General features: G+C 40.2%; 1 long non-coding RNA gene across 1 annotated transcript in view; it reads left to right on the top strand.

Moving 5' to 3' along the window:
* Positions 1-4770: 4770 nt before the first annotated feature.
* The window catches only part of LOC121016522 (uncharacterized), a 63361-nt gene continuing 50169 nt past the window's right edge, over positions 4771-17962 (top strand). The window contains exons 1-4 of the long non-coding RNA XR_005784332.1: positions 4771-4901; positions 13513-13680; positions 14732-14830; positions 17748-17830. This is a non-coding gene — a long non-coding RNA (uncharacterized LOC121016522). The remainder of the gene's footprint in view (positions 4902-13512; positions 13681-14731; positions 14831-17747; positions 17831-17962) is intronic.

Here is a 17962-nt window from a genome sequence, read left to right on the forward strand (position 1 = left end):
ATTTTAGGAAGCCATCGTGGGCCTGGGTGGAAATGATGCATATCCTTCTCTATCCCAGATACCAGGACTCTAATGCCATCCACCCAGCACAGTTGTCTGCCTGGACTGAATTCTAATGCAGTTCACAAGTTGTAACACTAAATAAAGGTGGCAGTTTCTTGTCTTCTGACGAAAGCAAAATCTGCAGAAAAGCACTATAAAAGTTCTGGGAAAGGGATAGCTTTGTTCTTTCATAGTGTGGTTTGAAAATTATGCTTATCAGAAAATCCAATACACTTAGAATATACAATACATTTAGTTATACAGCACTGTAAAACCACAGAATAATTCAGAGGAAGATAGCTGTGCCCCATGGTCAGAGATGCTCAGAAAGTAAACTCAGGAGTCATGGAAAAGTACAAAGCAGCAGCAACAACAAGTTTTTAATCTTCCTTGGAAAGCGCTATTGATACTCCTTCATCAGACATTTCTTGGGTGTCTCCTGGGTGCCATGTCCTGTGCTAGTGGTTACGGAGGCCACGCAGAGGCAGGCTGGGAGACCATCTCTGAGGAGGCGTTCGGGGACAGGCAGTGTGGCAGGTGGGCCTCTGGAAATGGGGCCGAGACGCAGATGTCTGTGGTGGGTATTCAAGGCAGCGCTTTCCAGAGAAACCTGAATGGGAGTAAGGACACTGGAGAGAGAAGCTAGCCAAGTGTTTCCAGGTGAAGTCTCACTCCGGTCTGCTCCTGTGGCAAGTTCTCCACGGTCAAGAGCATCGGGCTGTTGTGCCCCTCGCACAGAACAGTCACTGGCGGCCAGACATGGTGGACAGTTGTCATCACCTTGCTGTGCTTCTGGGCAGGCAGAGTCCACCATCCAGGGTGCTCTTTACAGAAGGTAGCAGGAGAAAGCGGTTGGTAGCAACAGGCACAGTAACTGGACAGAGTGACACCAGGGACCTGGGTGTGACGCCAACAGTGTCCCTATTGCCACTGACAAGAGATGGGAAAGCCATCGCTTTAGGTTGAGAAGAGACAAGGGACAGAGGCATATGCTTGCTCCATCTTCCTGGAGCAACTGCCACCATGCTCCTTAAGTGCATGTGCCTGAACACAGTGGCCTGACCACCCCCTAGGCATGCTGGCCTGCAAAGCGGGCGAGCCAGGTGACCTCAGGTCATATTCAGCTCCCGGGTGTCATAATCTCACAGACAGAAGCCTCATGTGTTCCATGAGTACCAGTTAGCAAAATATTCAAATTCTCCAATTTCTGAATAGTGTCCTAGAGTCAAAAATGACACTTAAAATTTTAGGGAAATGATAAAGGTTTATCTATAGCTGTTAGTCATCCCAAATTTTCCTAGAATCTTGGTTCAACAGGTTGTCCAATGACTTTGACAGTCTCCATTGGGAGGTAAATACATAGGAATAAGCTCAGAACCATATACAGAGTGGGGTTGGGTATGACTAAATATGATGGATATTGAATTAGTTTCTCAAGGTGAGGTGACTTCTTTCTTCTGTGACCAGGTAGAAGCTGTGGAATATCTGTCTTCTGCAGACATTTTCTTCACAGAGGAACTTAACATTTTCTGATTCCTCCAAACAGCTTCCCTGTTTGGCTGGTCACTTCCCAAGCAGAGGTGGTTGTACTGGAGTCAGTGGCTGGCTGATGGCTCTTTAATTCGTGATCTTTTCAGGTCAGCTGCCCAGTCCGTCCTGGCTGCTCAGACCCCATCTTCAGTCCCGTAATAATTCTGCAAGTGGTGCAGAGCCTTTCTGCATAAACCAGCTGGAATGCATCTTGTTTTCAGTAATTGAAGCCTGACTGATAAATGTTGAAATTGAAATCGAGTGATTACTAGATGTAGGGTGAAGAGGTTGGTTAGTTCTGTTAACTCCTAGGCTTGAGAAGCATTTTTTTTTTTTTTTGGTCTTTGTCTGTTATACATCAGTATATTGGATTTTAGACCTCAGGTAAAAATGTTTTATTAAAAAGTTTACCGACTATAATATGATTAGAAAAATTTCCCACATTATGCAAGAGGCGAAAATTGTTTACAAAGTTACTTGATTGCTTAGAATGTGTGTTATTTTTATCTGATTGTAAAAATAGCATTTGTATTAAAGAATCTTTGGAAAGTTAGTTGCACTTAAAGTCTGCTTTTGGTGATCCAGCCAGGCCCTATCCTGCCCTTACAAATCTCTCCATTTTTCACAGACAAACTATAGCCAGCTCATGTGACACACAATGGACACACACAACCTGTGGCTTTTTTTAACACAAGTGTAAAATTGTCCTTGACTAGCTTCTTTGTCAGTGACTTGATAACTTTAAGTTCTGCTTCTATTTAAATGCTTACATTTTTGTTTCTTCATGAAAATCAACTCCTATGCTAGGTTTTCTCCCCAAAACAGTATGCAGTATCTCAGGCTTGACAATTAAATCCAGAAAGGGCCATTGTAACATGCTGGTGAATTATTTATTTCCTCTGAGTCACCCGTAATATTGTGTTCTCAGTGATATGATGAAAATAAGTCCAGAGAGAATTCTTTTAATATGCTATAAATTTCATGTTATTTTACAGTGGATAATTTGGTTTCCAAATTCAAAGAAAGCTTGAAGCAAAGGCTTTCTCTTTTAAATGAAATAGAGCAATGGGTAAGGGGTAGAATTCTCCAGCTTTCTTGATTAAAGGTTAAAGAATTATTTGCAGGCTTGAAATGTGAATATACTGCATATCCTTAGTGAATGCCACATAGAATTACAATAACAAAATGTGTCCATGGGCTCGGCACGATGCTGGCCAGCAACTTGGTTCCGTTTGAGCAGCATAAGGTCTGTTATCTCTTGGGGAAATCATATGCTCATGCTTGTACTGAGGATCCTCAAAACTGGACTTTCTTCATGCTTCTGAAGGGCTGTCAAAGCCACTCACCCAATTAAGAAACCACAGAATTGTCCCTATTCTCTGATAAATGGGAACAACTTGGCCAAGGCCAAAAGTGCTTACTGGAAATAAACATAGTGCCTGTACCATTGGATCCTAGCCCATGTCTAAAAGGGCAGCTGACGGGCAACTGGGTGGCTCAGTGTGTTGAGTATCCAACTTCAGCTCAGGTCATGATCTTGCGGTTTGTGAATTCGAGCCCCGCATCAGGCTCTGTGCTGACAGTTCAGAGCCTGGTAGCCTGCTTCGTATTCTGTCTCCCTCTGTCTCCGCCCTTGCCCCCTCATGCTCTGTCTCTCTCTGTCTCTCAAAAATAAACATACAAAAAATTAAAAAAATAAAATAAAAGGGCAGCTGATGTAATGACTGATGTGTATCACACAACTGATTCACTTGCAATGGTTGAAGACAGATCATGAAATTTAATGCACTGAATGGCTTGGTTATTTCATGGTCAAATCCAAAGCAACTAGTAAATGCCATTTTTATCATATTATTTATCATATTTGTTTGCACATCAATTTAGTGTTCACTAGTAAAGGGCTTAGCAAAAAGCAGGCTATTTTTTAAAAATTCGAGTCAAGTTGACATATAATGTGATATTAGTTTCAGGTGTACAACATAGTGAGTCAACAACTCTGTACGTTATGCTGTGCTCCCCACACTTGTAACTACCATCTGTGACCACACAACCTGATCACAATATCATTGACTGCATTTCCTGTGCTGTGCCTTTCAGCCCGGTGACTTCTTCCTTCCATTACTGGAAGCCTATGTAGGCTCCCACTCCCCTTCATCAGTTTCTCCCATCCCCTACCTACCTCCTGTATGGCCCCCATAAATTTGTTCTCTTATTCTGCTTTTTGTTTATTTATTCATTTGGAAGACAGGCTATTCTTCTCTTTGGCCCCCTTACTAGAATTGATTTGTGTCAACAGTGACTTAGTGCAACAATAAACTTTTAAATATTTCTTTCTTATAGTAATGATGACAATTTAACTAAAATAAATTCAATTTTAACTAGTAGAATATTTTATACACTACCAGGAACATTTGTGTTCTTCTTTCTTTTTATTTATTTTTTAATGGTATCTCTCTTTATAATTGTTTAAATTATTTTTTAAATTAAAAAAAATTAATGTTTTTGAGAGAGAAAGAGAGAGACAGAGCATGAGCAGGGGAGGGGCAGAGGGGCAGGCTCCAGGCTGAGCTGTCAGCACAAAGGCCAATGCGGGGCACAAACCCACAAGCTATGAGATAATGACCTGAGCTGAAATTGTTCAACTGACTGAGCCACCCAGGCACCCCGGTGTTGTTTTTTCTAATTTTCTTTCTTTAATTACTCTGTGAGATAGGGCAAGATCATTGTCCCTATTATAGACTTGAAAACATTGAAATCTGACAACACCTACTAGACATTGTAAATGCCTGTGACAGATAAATTGGAAGGAGAAACCATATAAACATATGAGTTTTCAAAGTCTACATCTCTATCTTCCATTTATTAATGTTTAACTTACTAGGTTTTTCTCTGCTACAGAATTTTAAATTCACTGAGAGAAAAAGAAAAACAATTAAAAAAATGATAATACCTTTATATGCAGAGGCAGATTAATGAATAGCTCATATTTCATAGGCATCTCCTAAGCAGTTTGCATACAAGAGTGATTCTCAGAGACATAGTATGGGAAGCATCAGAATTCCATGGGCATCTTTTCAGTGTGCTCACTCCCTAACATTATGCTCACGTGCATGGTGAGCATGCTTCAGTCAACACAAGGTGCTATATACTGCTTAGCTTAAACAATAAACATGTCTTTCTCACATTCTGCAGGTTGGGAAGTCCAAGATCAAGATGCTGGTGGACTTAAGTGTCTGGTGAGAACCCTGTTCCTCATTGTGGATGGCCACCTCTTGCTGTGTCTTCACATAGCAGAGAGGGGCTCTGGTCTCTTTCCTCTTCTTACAAAGGTAAGAATACCATCATGGGCCCCATCCTCATGATCTAGTCTAAATGGAATTACCTCCCAAAGCCTCCACTTCCAAATACCATCACGCTGGGTATTAGGGAATCAACATATGGATTTTGTCAGGAGTGGGGTGTGGAGATGGGGAGTGTGGGGTGGGGGTGGGAGAGAACTTGAGCACTCAGTCCACAGCAGTGTTCCACCCAATGTACCACTGTTGCTGGTGGGACATCATTAGGTCCAGGTGACTGAGAACCAAATAAGTGTTGTAAATCAGGGACATATATCAACCAGTGAATCCTTATGGCTTCACAGCAGAAACACATGGTTCTGCAGACTAGAGAAGTCTGGGAATCACTGGAATACACAATATCATCATTGTCATCATAATCCAACCTGAGACAGCACAATGACCAGAACATTTCAGTGGCAATGCAGCTTAAATATGAAGACCCAAATAAAATAAACAAAATAAAATAACATAAAAATAAAAATAAATTTAAAAATGAATAAATGGGAAGACCCCTCCAGACCTCCTAAAGAAGGATCAGTGGTTTAAAAGGTCTATAGTGACTCAAGAAGACTTCTGGAATTTGACGGCTGTTTCTCAGCATTGAGCCTCTGTGCTCTCTGAAACTTTAGTTCCGATTCATTCGCTGGCTCTTGAGATTTTCAGTCAACTTTGTTACATGCCATCACACCAGTTCTAGCCTCAGAGCAAAACTCCAGGTCCACTTGATTTGACAGGACCACATTCGGCTTCATTGGAGGTAGGGAGGATGCTCTCAGAGGCATCCTCATTGCAGGGGCTGATACACTCTGTCAGGTCTGGGACCCGGAACTGTGGTTTGCCTCTGGCGGGAAATGCTGCCAGCCAGCCATGCAGGTATAAGAAGGGACACATAAATGACAAGAGGAGGCAGTTCAGCACACTCTCGGACACCAGTGCCTACATCCCTGGTGGAATGGAGACACGTCCATAAATAGAGGACTGCTTTACCGAGGTCTCTCAGCAGATCATTGAGACTTAGCCAATCCTGGAAGAGAACATATGTGAGTGTGACAGGGTCCATGTCCTGAAGCCATCAGGAGAGACAACAGTGGTAATTCATTGAAAAGCCTTGTCCTCGGCTCTGCACTGCAAATCTGCATGGCCTGCCATCTACTGCGCATACCAGACCATCTCAGATTTAACAACTCCTACACCTGAGTGCACCACTCTCATTCCTGTGATCCTCTGCTGTGCGGGAAGTCAGAAGCTTCTGTCCAGGGGCCAGAGGCACGGGCAAAGCAGCCTTCTTGGATTTTAATGTGAACATCAACAAGCGCATGTTACATTTGCTTGTGTCTCAGAAATTTCTTTTTTCCGACAGAGAACCCAGAGAACGCTGCTCTAAGGATAGCCCTTACCTAGTGCTCACCGTGTCCAGTGATTATTGTCATTGGCATTTTGTACATGAAGAATGTAAGACACAGAGAGGTTAAGTAACCTGCTTGAGGTCACACAGCCCTAGATGGAAAGCTGCAGAGGCAGCCCTGGTAGGCTGTCTCTAGTCCAGGCTTGTCCCCACTACACTGTACTGCCTCTTAATTCTGCTATGCTGCCAGGCTGTTAATAAGCCTTACCTACTAACCCAAAAGGGTTTGTGGTGAAATGAGAATAGAAAGGTTGACTTCAGGACTGTTAATCTGTGATGGGGGTAGGTGGGTTTGGCAGAATATCTCCAGGAGTCAGGATTCTGCAAAACACATTTGAAGAAAAGCTGATACTCATTATGAAAGCAACCAGCCTTTGTATTCCAGCGTAATCTTGCCAGAAAGAAGTTTCATAGATAGGCTGAAACATTACTCTTCTGGCAGAAAGAACTTATTAAATCCAACCAATTGCTTATGCCAATGATTCAGTGATTCCCTAGAAATCACAGCTAGGATTGCCCACACTTGACTGGAAGTTATGTGGTGCCCATCATGTCTGTGGAGACGACCTGCCTCTCTCAGGTCCAACCCAAAGGCTCTTCTTCCAGGAGGCTTTCCTCTTTTCCTTGTCCAAAGCCTTCTGTCTACTTTTGAAATACAAAGCAGCTTAGGGCAGCAGCTCACATTAAAACTTCTTCATGTGCTATCTGGCAGAGAAGGAATTTTTGTAACTGTTTTTAAGCTCCCCTATGATATCATCAGCTCTGCAGATTAGACACCACAGTGAGCCTTCGTAGGAAATTCGTAAAATATCCTCACTGTCAAAGCTCTGGGTTACATTCAGTGAATGAAAAAAGATCTTCATATTGATTGGAAAATTACTTTAGATGGGTATTTACTTTTATTCATGTATAAATATAATTTTGTGCTATTTTGTTTTATTATTATTGATAAAATTAATTAACGGTTAAAAAATTTTTTAAAAAAGACATCACTAAGTCCCTCAAGTGCATGAACTGTTGACCACTGTCATGGTGCTTATTATCATCCTTACCCAGATCAGGTGCACATTAATTTTTTGTAGTTTTGATTATAATACAGATATACTTTGTTTATATTTTTAAAAATTTTGTATTTTAGAGCAGTTTAGATTCACAGAAAAATTGAGAAGGTATGGAGATTTCCTGAATATTCCTTGCCTGGACACATGCATATCTTCTGCCCTTGTCAGTATCACTCACTAAAATGGTACATTTGTTTCAACTGATGAGCTTACACAGACACATCATAATCACATAATATTTATTAACTGCATGGTATTTCATTGAAGAGATGTCTTCCACTAATATTTGACACCCAAGTTGTACCCTCTTCTCTCTATTATAGTTAGCACAAAAATTAATTTTATGTGATTATAATGTGCACTAAAAACAGTTGTAGCAGTCACAGCTGGGGGGCAGTGTGTTCAATGCTAGACTGAATTATGGGAGCTTATTTCTGAGAATGCTTTTTGCTACTCTAGTAAAAATATGGAAAAGAATGGTAATGGAAGAAATTCCATAATGACTAAATATGTGGAGAGAAATATGTAAAAAATTACTTAGTAAAAAATAATTTTATACTTAATTTTTATTTTTTTAATCAAAATTTGAAACACAGAATGAAAAGAGGTTATTTAAATCAAATTTTGTTTTACGTAGAGACATACAGATTGAAAGAAGTTTGTGGGCTTAAGTAAGGGAAACAATAAGAGGGCTGAAAAAACACTGGACCCAGAGGGTAATCAATGAGTTGTTGGGTAGAATAGAACCACACACACACACACACACACACACACACACACACACACACACCAGTGTGAACTCATGAGCAAACAGCTCTAACATGTTCTAACATGTCTAGCCATGTGAACTCATGTACAGCTCTAACATACTGGTCTTCCCTTTGCATATCACACGACGTTCTCCCAAGAGAACCAGACTCAAACCTGCATTCAAAACCTCAAGTGGCTTTTTACCCTGCTGGAACAGACAGAATAAGGAAGGGCCTTTGAGAAGCTCTGTGTCTCTGGAGCTCCAGACGAGGCTGCACTATCTATTGGTTTTTCTTCCTTCTTGCCTTCCTTTCCTTTGTTTCCTCCTTCTTTCTTTTTGTTATTCTACTGTTGAGGGCCTACTGTATTCCTGACCCTCTTTTAGGAGCTACAGATGCACAAAGATGCGCTCATGTATCTTATGTTCTGGTGACGGGAGTCATAAAATACAAGAATGCATCTACAAACAGGATCATATCAGATCTTGGTAACCAAAATGAAATAGGGTCATCTGATGGTGATTGATGGAGGGTGTGTTTGTGTCACACTTTAGGTTAAGTAATCTGGAAAAAGTACTTTGAAGAGTTAAAGAGGAGTTAAAATTTGTAGAACACTCATTAATGAGACACATCAATAAGTTTACAGGTAAAGTTTTTCAGGCAGAAGAAACAGCAAATGCAAAGACCCAAGAATGATATTGGGGATTCAAGAAGTCCAGTGTGGCAGGAACGTAGTGAATCACACTTGGAGAGAAGCAAGTCATTAACCCCCTGCCTTTGGAGGTAGGGAAATACAGAGACCGCTGTGAGAATTACAGAATGATTCCTGGTAGGACAGTGGGATGATTTTAAGGAACTTGAAATGACTAATCGAGTCATCAGAGCAGATCATGGTTTTGCTGTTCCTTCAGTATGCATTGTGTAGAATCCTTCCCACTGGACAAAATGTGCATTCTCATGATGAATCAGATTACATGTTAACAGTTTATAAAAGCTTGATGCCTGAAGTGTTATATTTGTCATGCCAGAATGAACAGACAGAATAATGCTTGTAAAACTTAATTGTTCACTAGGAAAGAATTCCTTGATGGCAGAGCTGATATTTAATTTAACAAGTTAATTGAGGGATAACTCTTCATTTTAGGAAATCAATTTACCATCCAATTCATTAAGGCAAATGAAATGAAAGGCAGTGTCTGACTATGGGATGAGAAAAACATGAACAAATGGGGTTAAGAAGCCTCCTTGTCTTAAGACACTTGACAAGAAAAGCCCAGAGAGGGTACTTTCATGTTGGAGTTCTTAAAACTAAAATTCTCAAAAAGTATGTGGATTAAAATATGTCACATTTTATGTGAATGGTTGATTCAGTTTATGAAAGAACATTAAATCTTCAAGTTCCTTCATATTTTTGAAGAAAAACAGGTTGGTGTCCATGGAAAATGAGCCCCAGATGGAATTACTGCCCCACTGGGAAATCTTCCAGTTTGATTTCATATAATTTTCTTCAAGCGCTGACGTGACTTGTGTTGACTACAAACCATTTGTAATTCCGATCGCACGTCTGTGTGCTCTTTATAACATTTTGTGTATCACTTTGTCTGGAACTAGTTGACTGGGTGACAGTGCTCTTAAAGGTAGAGAACACATTATTTATTTCTTTTTCATGATACTATGTAGAGTCTAGACCCAAGATAATATGACAAACTTGGTAACCCAACATGGCTTTTACAGGGTTTTATATAGTTTTTGTTTGGGACACTAGAATGAAGTAGATAGGGATTGGAAAACTATGGTCCTGGAGTCTAACAGGCCCTTGGCCTATTTTTATGATGTTTTCCTGGGACACAGCAATACCTCATTGGTCACTGATTTTCTGTAGGTGTTTGCAGCTACAACAGCAGAGCTGAACAAATGCAACAGAAACTCTATGGGCCTTAAATTCTAAAATTTGTGGCCCTTTGTAGAAAAGATTTGCCAGTGAATGAATAACCTTTTGCTGTGATTAAAAAAATGTACCTAGATTTCCAGCTAGATTTAAAGGATTCATTTTTACATTTGTATTTATTTCGGTTTAAGATGTAATGTGAAAATCTAATATTAGATTCCCACATGCTGGCTGCCTCCACACCACTTACTGGGCAATCCATCTGTTCATCCCTAATATGAAATATCGTATCGATTATATGCCCAAGGCCTTGTTTAGAGTATTAAGATTACATAACATTTGTTAATCTTTTGCTGAAAGAGTAAGGACTTTCTTAAGCATTTTACCAACATCATGTTATTTATCACGCATAATTTTATGACATGTGTACGTTTATTATTCCTGTTTAACAGATGAAGAAACTGAAGTGTATGTATGTTACACAATGTGTCCAAAGGCCACACAGTTAAAAAGCTATGCAGAAAGAAAATTTTATAGATTTAAATTTTTGTTTTAACGTTTATTTATTTTTGAGACAGAGAGAGACAGAGCATGAACAGGGGAGGGGCAGAGAGAGAGGGAGACACAGAATCTGAAACAGGCTCCAGGCTCTGAGCTGTCAGCACAGAGCCCGACGCGGGGCTTGAACTCACGGACCGTGAGATCATGACCTGAGCGGAAGTCGGACGCTTAACCGACCAAGCCACCCAGGCGCCCCAAAAAGCTTTGCAGAAATAAAATTTTATAGATTTAAAAGAGATGAAAATGACAATTATTAAATGAATTTTGAATGGCAGTTGAATGAATGTGTAAAGTTCTTGCATGTATTTTAGTCATTGCTTTCTATTGTGTTTGATTATACAACAAATATGTATAAGGTACCAGGTTTTTTTTTTTATGTTTATTTATTTTGAGAGAGAGCATGGAGGGGAGCATCAGAGAGAAGGAAAGAGAAAATCCCAAGTAGGCTTTGCACTGTCAGTGCAGAGCCTGATGCAGGGTTCGACCTCATGACATGAGCCAAAATCAAGCGTAGGGCGCTTAACTGACTGAGCCACCCAGGCACCCCAGTATAAAACTCTTTTTTAAGCACATTAGTATTAAGCCATGTAAACCTGCAAATAACCTTATGAGGTTGGTATCATCATAATCAACATTTTGACATTACACGACATTGAGGCACAGAGAGATTAAGTGGTTTCCCAAAGGCCGTCAAACAGGGAAGTGGCCAAGCTGGGATTTAAATATAGGGAGACCTATTCTAGCATCCCTGGTTTCTCCAGACTTCATATTTTGTCACTATGTTGTTCAAATAATCACAGATGTATGTGTGTCTAAATTAAAAAAAAAAGAAAATGAGCAGTTGCTGACCCTTAGGGAGAACAGCGATTTAAGACTGAGATTGAATTTTTAATATCATTATGTAAGTAGAAATCCCAAGAAAATCAATAAATCAAGTCATATTTTTTTTTTAAAGCCTTGCTTTGTATTCCCCACACAATGGAATGTGAAATGTGGTCTACTTGGCACATTTACATGATACGATCTTGTGGTAAGAGCTTCTTGTGTAAATGACCAATCCAGAAAATAGCTTGAAACTTATAAACAAAAACTCCCATGAAGAAAGAGTTCTAAGCATTAAATGTAGGATTTTGTAAAGTAAAATTAGCTTTGCTTTTCTCCCCTCTTTATTTTAAAACTGCCTTTGAAAGAATACCTCTTAGTCACCCAAGCTTTTAAAAATACCTGAAATGTTCCTTAAGAGTTATGAATTGTCATGTCCCTTTATCTGAGCTTGGATATGTCAAATATAGTGAAATGGAATTTTACCAGAAAAATCACCCATAGGTTCTGTAGAAGGTGAACTGATTTCAGACACACTTCTTCAGACCCCTTCACCTCAGCACAGTGGTACCTCTCTGGCTCTGTGCACCCTACTGGCTATCATGCTGGGAAAACACCACTCTGGGGTTCACTGCTATTTCCTGGAAGCAAATCTAGTGAGGCAGAAGGTACATATTTATGTTTCCTAATTGTTTATACTCAGCAGTGGGACTTGAGTTTTTCCCAGGAAGGTGTTAGCACTGGGCATACCCAAACTGCTCCCACAGTCAGGTCAAAGTCCATGTCATGGGAAGAGCTCACGGGGAATTATTGAGGAAATATTGCCAGAGACATATTGCATTCTGGACCACCTGTCCCTTCATGACTTCTGGCTTCCTGAGAGCCAAAACCGAAATCAGTTTTAAATGGTTGGCCTCGCTTAAAATTGAGTTTGAAGAAGATGATTTACTGGGTCACTGACTGAGGACCAGCCTGAAAAGACTCATTTGTGAACACTCTGCTGCTGGTCCCTGGCTCCAGAGCCTCTGGACGGGCTGAGCCACCATCAAGATGCCGTATCTTGAGTTCCTGAAGTACTGAGCCTTTCTTTGTTTCTGGAAGAGAAAGTTTTACTCTCTTTATTTATTTTTAATTATTCAATGTTAGGTCTCTAGGCATGAAATGAACAATGAATGAGCAAATGCATTTACAATAAGCAGATACACATCACTCTTTGCATGTTTCAATGCCTACTTAGCTCTAATAATGGGAAATGGTTAGATGAAAAAGGTGGGGTGGTTTTTTTTTGGTAAAAGTGTTCAAGATACTAAAGTGAGGTTTATTTTCAATAATAGTTTCATTTGACAGGTGGTAAAAATTCAGATCACTCTGTAAAATAATCATATTAGAATCACAGTGCTGTAGAAATTAGTGCTAATAAAGCCAAAAACTCATGATAGAATAAGAGGAGGAAGGAAGGAGAATCATCAGTAAGTAAATTATTTCTTTGATAGTTCTAAAAATATCTTAAAAATCAAGATCTCAGTACAATTCATTTGTTCAAGGACAGTCTTTCCTTTAAGTAATGATGTATAACTCTACTTGTTTTGTAGGCTCTAGTGGAACATTTATTTATTTATCATGCAACCCATGAGAATATTTGTGTCTGGGGGATTGATAGACTTGCGAGTGCCAGTAAGCTTCTCTGTTATTCAGAACCACATCAGGGCAGCAAACCCAGAGTATTCGGACAATTTGATAATGCATAGTAATAATTCATGGCATTTTAGTCACCAAACCAACAGCAGACATTTGATGCGTGTTGATCAAGGACTGATATGTGAGAGAACTTTTTCCAATATTTATATATTAGAGCAAGGACACCTGAATGCCAGTCACTAAATTACCCTGAGCTTTGCGTTCCCCTTTCTGTATATGTGTTTATTTGGGAGAAAGATGTTTGCACTGACCAGCTGCTGATGAGCTGTGTGAACCTGGCTGACCTACAGAATCATAGAATGTTCTGGATCAAGGGGTCTTCAAGGTCATCCAGCCAGTCTACTCACAGGATCCTCGAGGCTCCACGGAGACAGTGGAATCATTTGTGATCATAGTCTTTCCTGGGCTTTCTTGACAGATGTATCTGTTTCCCCACTTCAGGGTCCAGGCTTCAGTTATAATTATATTCTCATGCGCTCCCTACCACTGTGGAGGAACCCCTCTTCCTGCCGACTCTGCAGAGCCTTCTGTCTTTTGTAGCGGCTGCAGTAGAAGGCAGGGAAGTACCCTTTCCTGGACTGACCAAGTAAGAATTAAAAAGCATTTTGAAGTAAAGTAAAGCTTTTTTTTTTTTTTTTTTGGCGGGGGGGGGGGTGGGGGGGTGGGGTGGTACTTAAAAGTCTTTTGACCTGTAATGCCCTCTCCATAAAAATTCTATTCTATTCAACTTACCCCTTTGTAAGTTGAAAACTGTATTTTTCTCTTTCTCAAATATTGTTCATCATTTCCCCTCTAGCCTTTATGGAAATTTTTCCTAGAGACAGCCCATGATATTTTAATACCACAGACAAACTGTGTATTTGTTTATGTTTTGTGCTCTCTGGTGGAACATTTGTTTATCATACAACCCATATTGTATGTATATTTGTGTTCTATAATTAGGAAGACTTAGATTTTTTTCACCTCCAAGGACCAAAGTTTGCCTTCACTGATAACTCAGGCTCTACCCAAAGAGCTGACAAATTAGAAAGGGCCCATTTCTGAGCCTTCAGTGTGGCTGTGGGAAATCTCAGTGTGTGGCACCAGGCAGGGGGGGCTGAACTGAACAACGAGGCTCTGGAAAAGGAAATGTTTGCTTCATTATAAACTAGAGAATTTTGAGAGCTGACAAGCAGCATATTTTGTTAAAAAAAAAGAAGGGTTCAAATCATCCCCCAAATTTGCCAGTGTCAAAGTTGAGTGGGCGGAAGACAGCACTGACTGTGGTGCAATAGGGCAGAAAAGAGAATGCCAACTCAGCGCACACAACGAGCACTTAATAAGCAAGGATTGTGTGCCTCACCTCCACCTGCATTATTCATTCAACTCTTTCAGCACGTTGCTGAAGTGCTGTTATCAAATTAATTTTATAGATGAGGACACTTTGCCTTAGAGCTGTGAATCTGCAGAGGTTGGGAGGCTGGGAGAGGCCAAGCCAGGGCACATAGCCAAGCTGACCTTCCAACTCCGCGCCCTCACTCAAAGGCGATAACACCCACTAGAGTTCAAAAGAGGCTTGTCTGGGAATGAGTTCATTGTTGGCAAGGCAAGAAGTCATTGAAGGATTGGTGTCGTTATTTTAAGCTTCATTTTTTTAGAGGATCCTGTTCTACTGTCTTCTGGTACCTAAATGGTGACTGTGTCTGGTATATCAGAGATGCATGTGCATGACTGAGAGCTGAATCTTGCTAGAAATTGTGAGTAATATGTATTAATTACACACTTTACATTTGTTTTACAGTATGTTTGGTTTATATGGTTACAGTCAGCCTTGTGCATTTCTTCCAACCTACTTTGTCAGATATCAAGTAGTGTTGGGCCAGTCTTCCAGGCCATGACCCTAGGGCAATTTTATTCTCTTTTGTTACTTTTTTATTCCTAACACTTATAATCATTCTTAGCATATAGGAAGCGCTCAATATTTGTTGAACACATAAATGATGAGGGATTATAGAGGATCACTGAATTTCAGTGCTACCTTTGACCTTTACCATGGGGGTCATGGCATATTTATAAATACCAGACGGTAACCTCAACAACACGTTGGTGAATACTTTGTCTTTACCCAGTGAAATGGGTCATAAACTTTGGATGATAATATATCCTTATGTTTCTGCTTCAAGGTGTTGGACTGAACACATGCATATAAAACCCCAGAAGAATGTTAGTAAAGAACAATCAAAGGTGGTAAAACCTTTAACAGTAAAACATCAACAATTGAAAGAGATGTTAACAGAATTTCTGGAAGAAAAGAAGCTTGTGAAGGCACGTTGGTGGAGGAAACAGAGCTGGAAATGGACAGAAGGGAGCTGCACAAGAATCTGTTCCCCAGGGAGCCAGTGGTGAACCAGGTCTCACCAGTCTGGCATTGTGCCCATGTCTTCCCACCTTCTTCAGAGATGTCATGTTGGCAACTTGAAATTGGTCTTGCGGGGAGTACAGATCAGGGTCTCCCTCCCTTCTCATTAGCTGGTTGTTAATCATTTACCAGCATATCACTGAAAGGAACCCCATAGAAAATCCACTTTGGGTGTTCTGGTCCAAAAGGTAAGAATGAAGGGTGACACCCCAAGAGAGAGCAGAGATAATTAAAGGTCTAGACCAGCAGTGCCAATTGGCCCTACTCTTTTTACCCTGTTTCTGCCTGCTACTTGGCATTCACCTCAATGCAAAACCCTATAGCCCCTATAGCGTCTCCTCTAAAGCAGTGGTTTTTTTAACCTTAGCTTGCTTCATGATCAGCTGGAGGCTTGTTCACACACAGATTGCTGGTCTCACTCCCAGGTTTTCTGATGCAGTTGTTCTGGAGTGGATAACCAGAATTTACAGTTCACAAATTTCGGACAGTGCTGCTGCTGCCCGTCTGGGACCAAACACTGAAGACCATGTTCCAAAGGAGTTAGAGGAGAATGACCCTGCACTGTCACATGCTTCTCATTTAGACACGCACTGCTCTGTGTCCTGAAGTCAGTGTCCCAGGCCATACACTCTTCCATTGGACACAGCCCATTCGCTCTGTCATTCAGCTGTGAGGCCTGTGGAGGAAACAAAGCCAGCCGTTCTGTAACTTCCTAGAAACACCCTCATCTTTTCTGTAGGTGTTAAGCATTTTCTAGACAGGTCAATATAACCTCTTCATTAGTTTTCAACTTCACCATCAGCCTTTGGTCAAAACACAGATGATGTGATCATGTTTACCAAAAAAGCCTCTATGTGCTATTAATGTAAGAATAGAGAAAATCGCACAAATCGGAGATCAATGCCATTTGGAAGACTGGCAGAAAAAAAGAATACAAACATAAACATTTTACGTAGTAAACATCTAAGTGACTATTTAAAGTTGATAGCAAAATATACAGAATTTTAGATATATTATTCAACTCTACCAAGACAATCAATAAAAGAACTGGGGAATTTTGCATATCTCAAAAATTGAAAGGATTAAGAACGAAGTATCATTAAGAAATAAGTCCTTATTTTTTATAGCAGGGAGTAGAGTTGGTGAAAGAAAATAAAGAAATGGAGACGTAAGCATATTATTTAGAGTAGTTTGGAAGTAACAGTCAGAAGTAAAGACAGACATGGTTGAAAGCAATGACCTCTGAGGAGCAGATAGCTTGTGTGGAAATTGGGGAGAACATTGGTGCTTCTCATTATAAAACCCGTCCTGTGTTATAATTCCAGTGGACATGTGAATGTATCGTTTTTTGTTTTTTTTTTTAATGTCACATCCATTGAGATGACTTGTCGGTACGGACAGTCATAAGCATTTATAATTTACAGCTTTCTTTGAAAATGGACAATGGATACACAAGCCTTTTTAATGCAGGAGTGCTGGCAGAAAATATGCTATTCTTTGTAACTAAAACCCTGGCCCACTCACAGAATGCTCACCTGAACTAAAACTATTACCAGCTGACTCATAATTGACTGAACAGTTTCATTTTCCAGCCAGCTCTTTGAGTTTTTTGGAGACTGCCAGTAGTAATACAAGCAAATCAAGAGGCTGATCGCTTCTACATCAGTGGCTTCTAATAGACCCCCAAACAGATTGCAAATTGTCCTAACACCCAAGCACCCTAAGGTTGTTTAAAATCATAATCCACACATTACCAGCTTTCACACATGTCAACAACGTGCTGCCCTATAAACTACCTTATGATTTGAAGAAAATGGTATATTTAGTCTGACAATTTCCAGTTGTAAAGAGGTGAATTTGTTCAATGTCTTATAAAGACTATAATGGTCTCTGGCTTTATGTGTGTCTTGTGTTTGGACAGATCATATCTTTGATTAGAATTTGAGGAGAGGGATTAAGAGCTAGGACTATGAAATCCTGCACGAGATTGCATCCAGTTGCCCTTCCGTTGGCCAAATTCATCTGTTGTTGATTTTGTCCTTCAATAACAGTAAATGGTTAATGAAACTGTTGCCTGCCTTTCATTTCAAGGTGCAAACTTTTAATATATATGTGGCTTGATGGCCTTCCTTTGCCAAAACGTGTATTTATTCATCAATTTTATGATCTGTAATGATGGGGAATGAGTCATGCCTCAATATCTGTAGCTTTCAAGACCCTGACACAATCATAATGATTGCTATTTTGCATTCTAGGTAGCTATAATTTAACATGTAAGACCTTCTACAGGGAAGATAATGGAGAAAAATTTCTCTATCAGCTGAGACAGCCTGGCAAGGTAAGTGCTGAAAGCTGGCACTTGGTTTTCCTCTGTCACTGAGGGTGGAGCACAGAGGCACACACAGGCCATCAAAGTGTATTGTTTGGAGGTATTATATGGTTAGCAGGAACCACAACAACACTGTTTGCT

Source organism: Herpailurus yagouaroundi, unplaced genomic scaffold (assembly GCF_014898765.1).
Source record: "Herpailurus yagouaroundi ecotype Mexico unplaced genomic scaffold, PumYag 211, whole genome shotgun sequence".
In the NCBI taxonomy this organism is placed as follows: Eukaryota; Metazoa; Chordata; class Mammalia; order Carnivora; family Felidae; genus Herpailurus; species Herpailurus yagouaroundi.